General features: G+C 41.4%; 1 protein-coding gene across 1 annotated transcript in view; it reads left to right on the forward strand.

The window, feature by feature from the left end:
- ACVR1B (activin A receptor type 1B) overlaps positions 1-14,355 on the forward strand; it is a 143,395-nt gene that overhangs the window by 66,323 nt on the left and 62,717 nt on the right. The gene's annotated exons all lie outside the window — the stretch shown is intronic.

Here is a 14,355-nt window from a genome sequence, read left to right on the forward strand (position 1 = left end):
GTTCCATCGTTCAAAATGGAAACCATTCGAACAATTCTTCCTTCCATCCAGGAAGGTCAATTCATGACCACGGTGGATTTAAAGGATGCGTATCTACATATTCCTATCCACAAGGAACATCATCGGTTCCTAAGGTTCGCATTCCTGGACAAGCATTACCAGTTTGTGGCACTTCCGTTCGGATTAGCCACTGCTCCAAGAATTTTCACAAAGGTACTAGGGTCCCTTCTAGCGGTGCTAAGACCAAGGGGCATTGCAGTAGTACCTTACTTGGACGACATTCTGATTCAAGCGTCGTCCCTTCCACAAGCAAAGGCTCACACGGACATTGTCCTGGCCTTTCTCAGATCTCACGGGTGGAAAGTGAACGTAGAAAAAAGTTCGCTATCTCCGTCAACAAGGGTTCCCTTCTTGGGAACAATAATAGATTCCTTAGAAATGAGTATTTTTCTGACAGAGGCCAGAAAATCAAAACTTCTAAACTCTTGTCAAATACTTCATTCTGTTCCTCTTCCTTCCATAGCGCAGTGCATGGAAGTAATAGGTTTGATGGTAGCGGCAATGGACATAGTTCCTTTTGCGCGAATTCATCTAAGACCATTACAACTGTGCATGCTCAGTCAGTGGAATGGGGACTATACAGACTTGTCTCCGACGATACAAGTAGATCAGAGGACCAGAGATTCACTCCGTTGGTGGCTATCCCTGGACAACCTGTCACAGGGGATGAGCTTCCGCAGACCAGAGTGGGTCATTGTCACGACCGACGCCAGTCTGGTGGGCTGGGGCGCGGTCTGGGGACCCCTGAAAGCTCAGGGTCTTTGGTCTCGGGAAGAATCTCTTCTCCCGATAAATATTCTGGAACTGAGAGCGATATTCAATGCTCTCAAGGCTTGGCCTCAGCTAGCAAAGGCCAAGTTCATACGGTTTCAATCAGACAACATGACGACTGTTGCGTACATCAACCATCAGGGGGGAACAAGGAGTTCCCTGGCGATGGAAGAAGTGACCAAAATCATTCAATGGGCGGAGACTCACTCCTGCCACTTGTCTGCAATCCACATCCCAGGAGTGGAAAATTGGGAAGCGGATTTTCTGAGTCGTCAGACATTTCATCCGGGGGAGTGGGAACTCCATCCGGAAATCTTTGCCCAAATTACTCAATTGTGGGGCATTCCAGACATGGATCTGATGGCCTCTCGTCAGAACTTCAAGGTTCCTTGCTACGGGTCCAGATCCAGGGATCCCAAGGCGACTCTAGTAGATGCACTAGTAGCACCTTGGACCTTCATACTAGCTTATGTATTCCCGCCGTTTCCTCTCATCCCCAGGCTGGTAGCCAGGATCAATCAGGAGAGGGCATCGGTGATCTTGATAGCTCCTGCGTGGCCACGCAGGACTTGGTATGCAGACCTGGTGAATATGTCATCGGCTCCACCATGGAAGCTACCTTTGAGACGAGACCTTCTTGTTCAAGGTCCGTTCGAACATCCGAATCTGGTCTCACTCCAACTGACTGCTTGGAGATTGAACGCTTGATCTTATCAAAGCGAGGGTTCTCAGATTCTGTCATTGATACTCTTGTTCAGGCCAGAAAGCCTGTAACTAGAAAAATCTACCACAAAATATGGAAAAAATATATCTGTTGGTGTGAATCTAAAGGATTCCCTTGGGACAAGGTAAAAATTCCTAAGATTCTATCCTTTCTTCAAGAAGGTTTGGAGAAAGGATTATCTGCAAGTTCTTTGAAGGGACAGATTTCTGCCTTGTCTGTGTTACTTCACAAAAAGCTGGCAGCTGTGCCAGATGTTCAAGCCTTTGTTCAGGCTCTGGTTAGAATCAAGCCTGTTTACAAACCTTTGACTCCTCCTTGGAGTCTCAATTTAGTTCTTTCAGTTCTTCAGGGGGTTCAGTTTGAACCCTTACATTCCGTTGATATTAAGTTATTATCTTGGAAAGTTTTGTTTCTGGTTGCAATTTCTTCTGCTAGAAGAGTTTCAGAATTATCTGCTCTGCAGTGTTCTCCTCCTTATCTGGTGTTCCATGCAGATAAGGTGGTTTTACGTACTAAACCTGGTTTTCTTCCGAAAGTTGTTTCTAACAAAAACATTAACCAGGAGATAGTCGTGCCTTCTTTGTGTCCGAATCCAGTTTCAAAGAAGGAACGTTTGTTGCACAATTTGGATGTAGTTCGTGCTCTAAAATTCTATTTAGATGCTACAAAGGATTTTAGACAAACATCTTCTTTGTTTGTTGTTTATTCTGGTAAAAGGAGAGGTTAAAAAAGCAACTTCTACCTCTCTCTCTTTTTGGATTAAAAGCATCATCAGATTGGCTTACGAGACTGCCGGACGGCAGCCTCCTGAAAGAATCACAGCTCATTCCACTAGGGCTGTGGCTTCCACATGGGCCTTCAAGAACGAGGCTTCTGTTGATCAGATATGTAAGGCAGCGACTTGGTCTTCACTGCACACTTTTACTAAATTTTACAAGTTTGATACTTTTGCTTCTTCGGAGGCTATTTTTGGGAGAAAGGTTTTGCAAGCCGTGGTGCCTTCCATCTAGGTGACCTGATTTGCTCCCTCCCTTCATCCGTGTCCTAAAGCTTTGGTATTGGTTCCCACAAGTAAGGATGACGCCGTGGACCGGACACACCTATGTTGGAGAAAACAGAATTTATGTTTACCTGATAAATTACTTTCTCCAACGGTGTGTCTGGTCCACGGCCCGCCCTGTTTTTTTAATCAGGTCTGATAATTTATTTTCTTTAACTACAGTCACCACGGTATCATATGATTTCTCCTATGCAAATATTCCTCCTTTACGTCGGTCGAATGACTGGGGAAGGCGGAGCCTAGGAGGGATCATGTGACCAGCTTTGCTGGGCTCTTTGCCATTTCCTGTTGGGGAGGAGAATATCCCACAAGTAAGGATGACGCCGTGGACCGGACACACCGTTGGAGAAAGTAATTTATCAGGTAAACATAAATTCTGTTTTTGCGGTACCGGCGAGTACTGATGTTTTTCCTATACCTAAGAGACTTACTGAAATTGTTACTAAGGAGTGGGATAGACCCGGTGTGCCGTTCTCACCCCCTCCGATATTTAGAAAAATGTTTCCAATAGACGCCACCACACGGGACTTATGGCAAACGGTCCCTAAGGTGGAGGGAGCAGTTTCTACTTTAGCTAAGCGTACCACTATCCCGGTGGAGGATAGCTGTGCCTTTTCAGATCCAATGGATAAAAAATTAGAGGGTTACCTTAAGAAAATGTTTGTTCAACAAGGTTTTATATTGCAACCTCTTGCATGTATTGCGCCTGTCACGGCTGCAGCAGCATTTTGGTTTGAGTCTCTGGAAGAGACACTTCAATCATCTACACTAGATGAGATTACAGACAAACTTAAAGCCCTTAAGTTAGCTAACTCATTTATTTCAGATGCCGTAGTACATTTAACTAAACTTACGGCTAAGAATTCCGGATTTGCCATTCAGGCACGCAGAGCACTGTGGCTAAAATCCTGGTCAGCTGATGTTACTTCTAAATCTAAATTGCTTAATATACCTTTCAAAGGGCAAACCTTATTCGGGCCCGGGTTGAAGGAGATTATCGCTGACATTACAGGAGGTAAAGGCCATGCCCTGCCTCAGGACAAAGCCAAACCTAGGGCTAGACAGTCTAATTTTCGTTCCTTTCGTAATTTCAAAGCAGGAACAGCATCAACCTCCTCTGCACCAAAACAGGAAGGAGCTGTTGCTCACTACAGACAAGGCTGGAAACCTAACCAATCCTGGAACAAGGGCAAGCAGGCCAGGAAACCTGCTGCTGCCCCTAAGACAGCATGAATCGAGGGCCCCCGATCCGGGACCGGATCTAGTAGGGGGCAGACTTTCTCTCTTCGCCCAGGCTTGGGCAAGAGATGTTCAGGATCCCTGGGCGTTAGAGATCATATCTCAGGGATACCTTCTGGACTTCAAATCCTCTCCCCCAAGAGGGAGATTTCATCTGTCAAGGTTATCAACAAACCAAATAAAGAAAGAAGCGTTCCTACGCTGCGTACAAGATCTTTTATTAATGGGAGTGATCCGTCCAGTTCCGCGGTCGGAACAAGGACAAGGGTTTTACTCAAATCTGTTTGTAGTTCCCAAAAAAGAGGGAACTTTCAGGCCAATCTTGGATTTAAAGATCCTAAACAAATTCCTAAGAGTTCCATCGTTCAAGATGGAAACGATTCGAACAATTTGCCCATGATCCAAGAGGGTCAGTACATGACCACAGTGGATTTAAAGGATGCTTACCTTCACATACCGATTCACAGAAATCATTACCGGTATCTAAGGTTTGCCTTTCTAGACAGGCATTACCAGTTTGTAGCTCTTCCATTCGGACTGGCTACGGCTCCAAGAATCTTCACAAAGGTTCTGGGTACTCTTCTGGCGGTACTAAGACCGCAAGGAATTTCGGTAGCTCCGTACCTAGACGACATTCTGATACAAGCTTCAAGCTTTCAAACTGCCAAGTCTCATACAGAGTTAGTACTGGCATTTCTAAGGTCGCATGGATGGAAGGTGAACGAAAAGAAGAGTTCTCTTTTTCCACTCACAAGAGTTCCCTTCTTGGGGACTCTGATAGATTCTGTAGAAATGAAGATTTACCTGACAGAAGACAGGTTAACAAAGCTTCAAAATGCATGCCGTGTCCTTCATTCCATTCAACACCCGTCAGTAGCTCAATGCATGGAGGTGATCGGCTTAATGGTAGCGGCAATGGACGTAGTACCTTTTGCACGCCTACATCTCAGACCGCTGCAATTGTGCATGCTAAGTCAGTGGAATGGGGATTACTCAGATTTGTCCCCCACTCTGAATCTGAATCAAGAGACCAGAAATTCTCTTCTATGGTGGCTTTATCGGCCACACCTGTCCAGGGGGATGCCATTCAGCAGGCCAAACTGGACAATTGTAACAACAGACGCCAGCCTACTAGGATGGGGCGCTGTCTGGAATTCTCTGAAGGCTCAGGGACTATGGAATCAGGAGGATAGTCTCCTTCCAATAAACATTCTGGAATTGAGAGCAGTTCTCAATGCCCTTCTGGCTTGGCCCCAGTTAACAACTCGGGGGTTCATCAGGTTTCAGTCGGACAACATCACGACTGTAGCTTACATCAACCATCAGGGAGGGACAAGAAGCTCCCTAGCAATGATGGAAGTATCAAAGATAATTCGCTGGGCAGAGTCTCACTCTTGCCACCTGTCTGCAATCCACATCCCGGGAGTGGAGAACTGGGAGGCGGATTTCTTAAGTCGTCAGACTTTTCATCCGGGGGAGTGGGAACTTCATCCGGAGGTCTTTGCCCAAATACTTCGACGTTGGGGCAAACCAGAGATAGATCTCATGGCGTCTCGTCAGAACGCCAAGCTTCCTCGCTACGGGTCCAGATCCAGGGATCCGGGAGCGGTTCTGATAGATGCTTTGACAGCACCTTGGACCTTCGGGATGGCTTATGTGTTTCCACCCTTCCCGATGCTTCCTCGATTGATTGCCAGAATCAAACAGGAGAGAGCATCAGTGATTCTAATAGCACCTGCATGGCCACGCAGGACCTGGTATGCAGATCTAGTGGACATGTCATCCTGTCCGCCTTGGTCTCTACCTCTGAAACAGGACCTTCTGATCCAGGGTCCATTCAAACATCAAAATCTAACTTCTCTGAAGCTGACTGCTTGGAAATTGAACGCTTGATTTTATCAAAACGTGGGTTTTCTGAGCCAGTTATTGATACCTTAATACAGGCTAGGAAGCCTGTTAACAGAAGGATTTACCATGAAATATGGCGTAAATATTTATATTGGTGCGAATCCAAGAGTTACTCATGGAGTAAGGTTAGGATTCCAAGGATATTGTCTTTTCTACAAGAAGGTTTAGAAAAGGGCTTATCCGCTAGTTCTTTAAAGGGACAGATTTCAGCTCTGTCAATTCTTTTACACAAACGTCTGTCAGAAGTTCCGGACGTTCAAGCTTTTTGTCAGGCTTTAGCTAGGATCAAGCCTGTGTTTAAAACTGTTGCTCCGCCATGGAGTTTGAACTTAGTTCTTAATGTTTTACAGGGTGTTCCGTTTGAACCCCTTCATTCCATTGATATCAAGTTGTTATCTTGGAAAGTTCTGTTTTTAATGGCTATTTCCTCGGCTCGAAGAGTCTCTGAGTTATCTGCCTTACATTGTGATTCTCCTTATCTGATTTTTCATTCAGACAAGGTAGTTCTGCGTACTAAACCTGGGTTCCTACCTAAGGTGGTCACTAACAGGAATATCAATCAAGAGATTGTTGTTCCATCTTTGTGTCCTAATCCTTCCTCGAAGAAGGAACGTCTGCTACACAATCTAGATGTAGTCCGTGCCCTGAAATTTTATCTACAGGCAACTAAGGAGTTTCGTCAAACGTCTTCCCTGTTTGTCGTTTATTCTGGCCAGAGGAGAGGTCAAAAAGCTTCGGCTACCTCTCTCTCTTTTTGGCTTCGTAGCATAATACGATTAGCCTATGAGACTGCTGGACAGCAGCCTCCTGAAAGAATTACAGCTCATTCTACTAGAGCTGTGGCTTCCACTTGGGCCTTTAAGAATGAGGCTTCTGTTGAACAGATTTGCAAGGCTGCAACTTGGTCTTCTCTTCATACTTTTTCCAAATTTTACAAATTTGACACTTTTGCTTCTTCGGAGGCTGTTTTTGGGAGAAAGGTTCTTCAGGCAGTGGTTCCCTCCGTATAAAGAGCCTGTCCCTCCCGTCATCCGTGTACTTTTTGCTTTGGTATTGGTATCCCAGAAGTAATGATGACCCGTGGACTAACCACACTTAACAGGAGAAAACAAAATTTATGCTTACCTGATAAATTCATTTCTCCTGTAGTGTGGTCAGTCCACGGCCCGCCCTGTTTTTTATGGCAGGCTAAAAAAATTTTTGGATTATACTCCAGTCACCACTACACCCTTGGGCTTCTCCTTTCTCGTTGGTCCTTTGGTCGAATGACTGGAGGTGACGTAGAGGGGAGGAGCTATATAGCAGCTCTGCTGGGTGAATCCTCTTGCACTTCCTGTAGGGGAGGAGATAATATCCCAGAAGTAATGATGACCAGTGGACTGACCACACTACAGGAGAAATGAATTTATCAGGTAAGCATAAATTTTGTTTTTTTTCTTCAAAACCACAACCTATTCAAATGGATTGAGCTTGCAGGGAAATCAGATCTCCTTATTTTACCACTTTCTGTAAACACATGATTCTTTGTATTTTCTCCGTCTGTATACCAAAGCTTAATACTTAGAGAATAATTGAAAATGAACATCTTATTACTTATCTCTCCTATCCCCCACTATGATTGTAAATTCTTCTGTTGGTTATGTTTACACAGCTTTTCTATAGCCAATACTTTGTGTTTTTCCGAGGACCTTTTTAGCGGGTGCACCACCCGGCAGATTTTACTGACCACTTAGCTAAAATCTTAGCCAATATTATGCTAAAATGATCTAATAATAAAAATGTTAATTTTTATTGCATAAATTATCATTACATTTGTTAATTATACAATTAATTTGTGCTTGTTGATAGCAGAAAATGATATAATTGATATTACAATGACCCCCCCCCCTCCCCGACTACTTCATAATGCCACCCGTTTGAAAAAAATCTGTGTAGAAGTATAGAAGCTTTCAGTATAGGTAGGGACACCATAGGCAAATATGCTATTTCAAATGCTGGAATTACTGGTAACTGAGCTACTTGTAAACAATTTAATACATTCCAGGAGGTAAAATGGATCATTGGGAACAAATTAAAGGGAAGAATAAATTGGGGTATACTTTCCCTTTAAAAGTATTCTTGGTAAACTGCTGCCATATAGTGCTGCAGACACGTGCATTCCCTTGTGCTTACTTTCCTGCTTTTCAACAAAGACTACTAAGGGAGCGAAGTAAAGTTGTTAATAGAAGTAAATTTGAATGGTTTTTCAAATCTTACTCTAATTGAATCAGGAAAGTAAACAATATTGGTGTTTCATGCCCTTCCCATATGTTGTGAAAATGCACTAAAAAGGTGAAAAATGTGTCAGTTTGATTTAAATCAAGTAAAAAGAAGTGCAGCCTTTATTTAGCAACTTTACAAAGTTAGGAAAAGTTATCCAAAATGGATCATTAAAGAAATACTGTTTAATTCTAGTTTTAGTACGGCTGGGAACCACTGGGGCCAGCTTCCTTGCTGTTGCAGCAACACCCTGTGCAATCACACACTTTTGCAATAATCTTTTATAATCACAAGGAAACCACAGACATTTATCAAATTAAAGCTCATTTCAGAACAGTGAGTCACTGGAAAATGAATGGTAGAACTTTTTTTTTCTTTTCTTTTTTTGGAAAACTAAAGATTTCTATTTTAGATATTTTCTCCAAATCAGTGATTCTCAGTGTGTGCTCAACCTGGTGTTTAAAACCCTCAAATGAGGGCGAGATGCAGGGATGTGTGTGTAGAAACATAAAAACTGTGTTTAAAGTGAATGTCAATTTTGATGCTAAAGTGCCCGGTTTTTAAAAATTCGATTAAAAACAAGGGCACTTAAATTCATCAAAATTTACATTTTACTTGTTGTGAAGAAAAACTTACCTTTTAAACTTGACAGCCGCTCCAGCTTCCTCCGGTCGTCGCAAGCCATTTATGACATCAGAAATGATGGATCGGTCATCCTTCAATTCACCCCCAGTGTCTGATTCAACGCCGTGATTGGAGGAAGCCGGATTCCTCATTTTAGACCCAGGAAGAGGCTTTGCGACGGGTGGAGGAAGCTGGGGCTGCTGTCAAGATTAAAAGATAAGTCTTTTTTCACAACACGAGTGAAATGTAAATTTTGATGAATTGAAGTGCCCCTGTTTTTAATCAAATTTTTAAAAACCAGGCATTTTAGCATCATAATTTACATTCACTTTAAAGGGACAGTATACACTCATTTTCATATAACTGCATGTAATAGACACTACTATAAAGAATAATATGCACAGATACTGATATAAAAAACCAGTATAAAACTGTTTAAAAACTTACTTAGAAGCTGTTAGTTTGGCTCTGTTGAAAAGGTAGCTGGAAAGCCCACTGCAAGTGGCAAATAAGACCCTCCCCCCTCCCCCTTCTTTTGCATATGAAAAGACCCTTTACACAAACAGGAGCAAGCTGGAGTAGGTAGTCGAGCGTATTCACATAAAACTTTGGGGCTTGGTTAGGAGTCTGAAAATCAGAGCAATGTTATTTAAAAATAAGCAAAACTATACATTAATTTAAAAAAAAACTTTATGGGCTATATTAATAGATTATCTACAAAACATTTATGCAAAGAAAAAATGAGTGTATAATGTCCCTTTAAGTCTGAAAGTCACACAATTTTTATACTCTAATTATTCCTTTAAGTAGCTTCCCGCCACTCTCAGGGTATTGCAGCGATGCCTTGATATTGAGGCATCGTGCAATTCCCTCCCGTCAGTAACCGATGCAGAGAGGGGGCAGCTACACTACAGAAAAAATGTTTTTTTTATTTTTATTAAAAAATGTAGCATAATTTGCAGCAAACTGGGTACTGGCAGACGACTGCCAGTACCAAAGATGGCGGCAAATTAGGTAGAAGGGGGAGGGAGGTTGGGGGGGTAAGGGGGTCTCCTGCACTACAGAAAATATATTTTAAAAAAGTCTTATTTTCATACTGGCAAATCTTTCTGCCAGTGCATAAGATGGGGGTGACCATTGGGGGTGGGGAAGGGAACAGATCTGTTTGAGAGGGATCAGAGGATGGGGTGTGCCAGATAGGAGGGTAATATATACACTAAAGCTAAAATTAACCCTACATGCTACCTAATTAACGCCTTGGGCATAAAACAATTGAGGTGCACAACTGCTTTTAGCGGCCTTCTAATTACCAAAAAGCAGTGCCAAAGCCATATATGTCTATTTCTGAACAAAGAGGATCCCACAGAGGCATTTACAACCATTTGTGCCATGATTGCACAAGCTGTTTTGTAAATAATTTCAGTGACTTGCACTGCATTATAGTGCACAGCCTATGTGAGTATTCATTCACAGTGGGGATTTATCAGTGGGAGCCTGAAATTTTAATTGACCATCTGCACTATTGTAGGTTGTCTGCCCCCTTCCCCCCTTTCTTTTCCCTTGTATTACAGAATTGAGGCCACCTTCAATCCTGTGGGAGCTAGCTGGTGGGCTTTGATCAATCCATCCTGTGTGAATAGCACTGCATTATATTGCGCTCTCTCTGAGTGTACCCACTTTTAGAGAGGGTGTTTTTTGGGAAGTATCATCTTGCTGTAAGATACTGCACCATTGGAGCGCCTTCTTCCTTTTGTCTTTATACATTAAGGGGGAAAACTATTTAGCATGGGTGGTTGTAGATGTACAGATTTTGGGGGTCAAAGTTAGAAAAAATGTGGGGGGGTTACAATTTTTTTCATCATTTAAAAAAAAAAAAAAAAAAATACATTTTATTTGCTAAATTATATGATATGATGAAAATAATTGTATCGTTAGAAAGTCCATTTAATGGCGAGAAAAACTGTATAGAATATGTGGGGGTACAGTAAATGAGTAAGAGGACAATTACAGCTGAGCACAAACGCCACAGAAATGTAAAAACAGCCCTGGTACTTAACGGCAATAAAATTTGGAAAACGTTCTGGTCATTAAGGGGTTAAAAAAAATTGTGATTTTTTTGTTGTTGTTGTTTTTCTCATATTACACAGCCCTACTGTAAATAAATATTTGTGACCTAACAGAATTCAGCCACTTCCTTCTGAACTTTGCTGATGCTAAGTTTTGAACATCCAGCCAGTAGTGAGAAAGGAGTGTTATGATTCTTACATACTGCTGCCTGACAAAGCATAGAGGGTGTTGTGTCTGTTGCCATTGCCCAGGAAGTTAAGAATTAGCTTGTAGAAGATCCCCGAGGCCTTTTTGAACAGCTTTCACTTTAGTTGATATGCTTTGTAAATTAATTTTACTTTTCAAGTTGAGTCAGTAGCCCTTGCAGGTGAAAGTCTTTTACAGCATCCTTGTGGAATAAATAAGTTAGCAAATTTGTTTTCCACTGACTTGTATCTAACACCATCCTGTCTGGGTAATAAAAAGGTATGGCTATATGCTTTAAATCCTTAAGTCCAAACTAATTTGGGCAAAAATTCTGTAACCAATCGTAAGACCACTTTGTTCTTATGAAGTTCAAAATATTGTCTTTCTACTGAAACTACTAAAGTTCTAAAAGTCTAGTGGATGTAAAAGCGCACAGATTTAAAGTGAATGTAAAGTCACCTCTAGTGCTTAACGCAATATTGTGAAGCAATTCAATTAAGGGGGACTTTAATTCATCAATGTTCCCAATTTTATTATTAAATCTTAAATTTTACCTTTTTATCTCTGTTTTCGGGCTGCGCTTCCTCTGCCCGCCATATTGTCCCTCCTTAGTGCAATGATTGGCAGCTAATCTTGCTAATCCGCTTTTTACCCCTGTGGCATTCAACCCCTTTTCAGATACGTCATGGGCCTCTTCAGCGCATGCGTTACAAAATTTTATCCACCTTCAGATGCAATGCGCGTTCACGGGACGCGCAATTCAACAATCTCTGCAATCTAATTGGTCAGTGGGAACACACCTTCTAAATAAACTGGCCAATTGGCTATCATATGCTCACAGTTGTCCCACCTCAAAAACAACTATCAGCTGCTGCATAGTGCTCTGAGATGCGGTCTATGACCGCACTGCTATTCGAATAATATAAGATACATATGCTAGACCGGCGCGCTATATGCTAAAACTCAGGAATCCTGAGGAGGCTAGAGGAAAGAAATGCACGTAAGGGGTTATAATCTTTGGTTGCTCCGGACTTGTAAATACTATAGCGGAGATGCTGCTGCTCTCGACCATATAATAGTACTCAATGAATGTAGTAATTCATTCATTGAATACTATTTGTTATTTACAATATTGCGGGGTTTGATGCCTGCGCAGTTTAAAACACGATCGTGAACACGCTTTACCAGGAGAACAGGAAGTTGGTTTGGGGAGGAGTCGGCAGTGAAAAGGTAGAGATTTTAAAATATATATATTTTAATAATGAAGGATATAATATTACAAAAAAATAGCGACTACATTAAGGTAGTGTTAAGAAATGGATTGCAGTCGTCAGTAAGTGTAAAATTGACATTCACTTTAATTCTTATGACTATTATAGAACTAAAACTTTGCAGCTAATAAACATACAAATATTCCAAAGACGACATAACAGGGACAGTAAACACTTTGAGATTGTAATATTATCAATTATTCTACCAGCTTTCCTGTACATACTGTCCTTGACAAGTTGTTTATCTAAATTTAAACTGGGGTTTTCAAAGGGAAGGCCTTAACTCACACTAGAACTGAAGCCACTCAATCTAGATATTATTTGATTTAAGGAGGAAAGAGAGCCTCCAGAACAAACTCGTTTTGTTTATTTCTTCAGGAAGTATTACTGCAATTTGTCCTATAGTATCCTGAATCTTTTGTGATGGGAGAGACCCTATGCAGTCTGAGGTAAAAAGAATATTCTCCTCTTTAGTTATGTTCCAACTATGGGACAAAGTAATTTCTGTACTTCCTGTGTATATGTGGTCATCTCAGAAGTATTAGTCCATAAGCACAGTGTTGACCAGTAATGGTGTACAAAAATCTGCTTCTTCCAAATTACTACCATTAGTGGTACTAGTATCTATGTAGGTTCTTGTGGCTTTGGAAGAGCCACCAATTAGCAAAGCTGTGTTCCTACTGAGAACTTTGAGTATTGCACATGACTGTTCACTACTGGAACATGTAAGCTGATCAGTGAGCTCTACAGAAACCAGAAATTCAAAGAAATGTTCATTCATAAAACTACTTGTTCAAAGACCTCTGGTTTACTTTTGGTCTCAATCTAATTGTTTACTAGAAAAATGTGATATGGGCTTCATTTCCCAAGTTGCTGACACAGCTTTGGATCTCTTGCATCTCAGATAGTTAACCAGTTACATTAAAGCAGTCTTGTGCAGTCATAAATTCCAGGAGAGAATGTTACATTGCGGTGGGGGACAGGTTTTTTTGCTTAGGAGCATTGTCCTCCTACATGTTAAATGGTAGCCTAAAATCAATATAGTACACTGGAAACTCCTTGTATTACTTGGTATAGTTTTTAATTCTAGTTAATAAATTCTTGAGTTGAAAATCATATGTTGAGTGCAACCAAACTATTATGAAAGGAGACAGACAAGCTCCTACATAAGTCTATGCAATAAGATCTGTCAGTTTTACTCCATTATTGTGAATTTCTGTGATGCAATAAGGATAGCCTACCATGCCTACTACATCCTGTTTTGTACATATGATTTTGTAAAAATGGTGATTTTCTATTTTTTTTTTTTTTGATCAGAGTCAATGAAACAACTTATTTTACCCTTTTATCTTTCCCAAATATTAGACGGCCCAAAGGTACATTAAACGTAACTTAAGAACTAGAGAACTTTCTCGTGCACGCTTTTTTTTTTTCTCTCGTCAGATTTTTATTCTCATCGGCTGTATTCCTTGTAATAAAAACTCTGACTTTGAGCATCAAAAGGAGGACGTTTTTAAATTACTTGTTAATGGCTTTCGTGGCTTTTGATCTTTTATATCAGTGTGGCTTTTATCTGACCATTAGAACTGTGGGAATTGTCATTATCAGTAACCTGTCTCTAGTGTTAAAGTGATTGTAAGGTCAAGGATGAATTTTGTATTGGTGTTTTTTCAATTTAACCCTTTGAGTGCTAATGACGGCTCTGAGCCGTCCGTTTCTCACTCTGGTGCTAATAACGGCTCAGAGCCGTCATGAGCACTCTCCCACCTTGAGGGAGATCTGGGGGTTCCTAACTGCTCCTACCCCAGCGATTGTGCCTGTAGAGTGACGGGCATCGCCGTGGGCTTCACGTGATGCGCGGTGACATCACACGTGATGACGTCACACTGCAACTTTATTTATACTTAACAATGTTAAGTATAGGAGGAGGGGGCATGCTGCTTAGAAGCCTGTATATCAGGCATCTAAGCAGCTACAGACCCCCAAGACCCACTGTTTTAAAGGTAATCGCCTAACCTTTCCAACAGTGTAAGTTTTTGGGGGTCTGTAAAAGAAAAATTTTAAAAAATGTTTTTCTAAAAAATAAAAAAAATCTTAGAAAATATTAGCACTCAGGTTGGAAAGTGCTTAGCACTCAAATGGTTAAAATATAAGCACTCCACTTTCTGCGATGAGATTTTTTTTAG

Source organism: Bombina bombina, chromosome 3 (assembly GCF_027579735.1).
Source record: "Bombina bombina isolate aBomBom1 chromosome 3, aBomBom1.pri, whole genome shotgun sequence".
Lineage (NCBI taxonomy): Eukaryota > Metazoa > Chordata > Amphibia > Anura > Bombinatoridae > Bombina > Bombina bombina.